Raw genomic sequence first — 4132 nt, 5'->3', positions numbered from 1 at the left:
CACTGCTACAGGTCAGATTGACTGAACTGCCCTCCACTATCTCAGCAGGGGGACTCACTGACACAGAGGGAAGCTTTGGAGCATCTGGAACAACAAACATCATCAACACACTTAAACTGCAGAGCTACATGTTGTAATTACATGAGTAACAGGAAATAGTTTTATGTTTGGCAGCATGAGAAACAATTAGGGTGGGGGTGGGAAGTGGAATGGGCAATGGTGATTATCAATTATTCAGCTTCATATCTACCACTTTCCGGAGAATGACGCTGGGTGTCGCCATGACACTTCCACCGTTACTGTATTGTTGATAGCATAGACTGGTTGATAGACATTGGCCGTGATGACTTTATTTATAATAATCACTTGTAATGAGAACAATACGGACGAGGTTTTAGCTTTACTATGTCACATTTTCACGTCGCTATATCACCGTTGCGACTACTCTGATGTTTATGAAGTCTATAAAACGAATTGTTTAACAAACATTTTAGATTAGCTGGGCTAACCGTTAGCTGTTAGCCGTTAGCAGTGTCAATAAACAATAAACGGCCCATGAAAAAAAAAGTTTTTTCCAGCGGATATCCTAGTTCCAACATGACTGAGCTAACTGGAGTAGTTTCATGTCGTGTCCGACAACGGGAGGGTTTTGACAGCTGACGTCCTGATGTTAGTTTACTGCTGCTGTTAGCTGTCAGCAGCAGCAAAGCTAACAACTACAATAACCATGACTAATTACAAAAACATGCACACAGAAATAGTAATGTTCAATAATTTGTTTTATAGACTTAACAAACATCAGATTTAGTCAAAACGTTTTTTGGCAGCCTGGAGGCCCCACAACGCTACCAGTTAGCCGCTCGCTAGAATGCTACTAAAACCGACTTCCGTTGTGGTGTGACGCAATGGATCATGGGAAAATAAAGTGGTGGATAGCCTAGATTTTAGAATGAACTGTCTCACTCACATTTTACATCAATAGAGATGCTTCCTGACGCTGTCGCCCCCATCTCATTCCGAGCTATACAAGAATACTCTCCAGAGTCAGAGGGCTGGATGGAGCTGAAGACAAACTGTGGTTGGTCACTGAGACGTTTATTGTCCTTATCCTTGTACCAGGTGAGTTTAGCTGCTGGGTTAGCATCACTGCTACAGGTCAGATTGACTGAACTGCCCTCCACTATCTCAGCAGAGGGACTCACTGACACAGAGGGAAGCTTTGGAGCATCTGGAGGAGGAAACATGAGGAGAAGTCAACTTCAACTGTCTTTTCACAGTAGAAGTGAATATGATGTAGTTGATAGTTTATACAGAGGTTGATTCAGTATGAGACATAAACTGTGTAGTGGAAGGTTTTAGTTTGACATTAGTGAAACTGTGGAGTAAACTCACACACTGGAGGAGAGCGGTGATCCTCACATCCTTTAAGAGCACAGGAATATCTATTGTCATCATTAAAAAGGACTGTGATGGAAAATGCTTCCCCCCCAAACTTCCCTTCATTTCTGTACCAGACAAATGGACCATCAGCTGCTTTAAAACTGCTGTGACACTTCAGCTCTACCTGGTCTGATGATCTTTTCACCAGCACCTGGAAGTCTGGATCTGTGAAGAAAGAACAGACATGAACTAAACTAGAAAAGTACAAACACAGAGACAAATAAAGATTCTCAGTCGTCAATGACTTGAGCCAAACTGATAAATATTCCAGTGAAAACGTTACCTGGGACAAACAAAGTCACTCCAGGATCCCCTGAGTATCTCCCACCGCTATGGTTTGTTGTAAATCTGAACCTGTAAAGAGCTGAGTCGCTCTCTCTCAGGTCTCTGATTCTCAGAGTGCAGTTGTTTGACTCACAGTGATACTCCACACGACCTGTGTAGTCTGAGTCTATTTTCAGATCCACAGCATTAGTTGTACTCCCTTTACTGAACCAGAATCTTTGTACAACTCTCCCATACGAGGCTGGGTAAATGTATGTGCAGCTCGTTTCCACTGTTGATCCTTTAGAGGCACAGATGTGAGTGTCAGTGTAAGTCACTCTCCAGCTCTGACCCTGTATCACTGTAACACAGAGCACAGCAGAGTGAAGTTTTATGGAGCTTATTCAACATGTAAACCTGCTACATGACTAAAACACCTATCATGGTCTCTCTCTTTAAAACTCATGATCTTAATAAGTTCCTGACTTGTTGATGTTGTTGCTTTATTAAACCACAGTGGCAGTCACAGACATAGAGAAGTCTAAACAGAAAACTACTGGGCTTGTGAAACTTAATGCAACTTTATCAGTGTGTGAGGAGCAAATTATTATTACTGTGTGAAAATGTGTTTCCCTTCTGTTCACTCTGTTAAAAAACCAAGAAACGTGGTAATGGCTGATAATGTTGCATGCATGCAGGCATTCACACCTATTCACACGCGCATTCACACTTAGCTGTTTTTAACTTCATGTGATAGTAGAGATTGAACGTTGGTGGTAACCATACAGGAAAAGGAAACACTGACTTCAACAAGCATCTAAACAAAAAGGTAGTATTTGAGCCTAGATCTTATCTTGTTGTCTTAAACAGCATATTCCAACATTTGAAAATAAACGTATTGAATCCTTTAAGATGAACCACTTACGGCTCCATTTAGTTAATTGAAACAGCACTGTGCAACAATAACAATCAACACTTTGAATATTAATTAAGGGAAACGGATACTGAGGGATGCACTGATACATGAACAGATCTAAGGACTTTTTAGTACAAAAAACATGAAAACCTAACAAGTCATTATAGAATCACATTTGAGAAACAAAACTTACCACAAGTACAACCATTGTTTACCGTTATTTGCATCTTATGAGGTCTTAAAACATTAAACCTATGAAAGTGACGATTAAGGGATTGATTCATTCATTCATTCAAACCTGTTTCTCTCTCTTTGTGGTAACTAAATGTCCTACAAAGTAAATGTAGATGTACAGTACCTGGTACAGTGAGAAGGAGGATGACTAATCCACTTGATGCTGCTGTTAAACTCATCACCGCTCCCTCTAAATTTCTCTGTGACCTCAGACACAATCAAACACATCAGCTGGTGAAAAATCCATGAAAGAAATAAAAAATCATTTCAAAAAACTATTCTTTTGACAGAGGAGGAAAAAAAATAATGTCCTTCTCTGAGCAGCGCAGCAAATAAAAGAGAAGTCAGGCTGTCAACGTAAGACACACTTCCTTCCTCTTCACTTTATCCATATGCATGAAGTCTGCGTTCAAGTTTGACATGGTAATTTTGACATTTTGCATAGGCTACTCCCCCACTACAGCAGCCATGAACGAAAATGAGAAAACAATCATTTTCTGAAATATCATTGGGGTTTTTTTGGCTTAACAAATCAAAGGAAGGTTTTGCCAGATGACAAAAAAAAATGTTATGCTTATACCACCAGTACTAATTTCAGTCAAAAGAAAACTTAAGTGCACAACTTTTTTTTTTTATCCAGATTTTTAATTTCTCCTTCACTCTGAATACAAGGTAGTATGCGTCAGTAAGTTACATACAGGGTGACTCTCTGAATTCGGTGCACTTTGTCTGATCTTTGAAAAAAACTTTCAACCCTGTAACTATGACTCAATGTTTTTTGTTACATGGTTGAATGTCACAAGGTCAGAGATTTTGGATAAAAGTAGCCAAAAATCCTTAATTACCCAAGGCATGCAGCATCACATGACTTGAGGAAATCATGAAATTATAATATTTTTCAACATGATTGTTTGTTTTTTACTCAACAGTTGTTAACTATTATTTATTTATATAATGGAGTTTAAAGGTTGAACTTGACGATGTCAGTCTCACAATAAAAACAATGAAATATAGGTTATGTAAGAAAAGATGCTAACATTTAATTCTCTTGACAGTATGTTCTTCTAAAGACTTCAGTGATGTCACTTCCTCAGTGTTGAAGATGTTGAACTGAACCATTATAACCATTATTTAAAATGGGGAAACTAATATGTTGTTATGGGGCTGAGCAAAACTGGGGGACATGATAAAATATAGCTGTATTGTTTTGGTTAAAGTAGTAGTCAGGAATATTATTATATTAACAAAAAATAGGTTAATTGCAGTTTTTATTTGTTT

Source organism: Trachurus japonicus, chromosome 1 (genome assembly GCF_045865225.1).
Source record: "Trachurus japonicus isolate A0001 chromosome 1, Traja_1.0".
NCBI lineage: Eukaryota > Metazoa > Chordata > Actinopteri > Carangiformes > Carangidae > Trachurus > Trachurus japonicus.
This window is presented reverse-complemented; position numbering follows the sequence as displayed.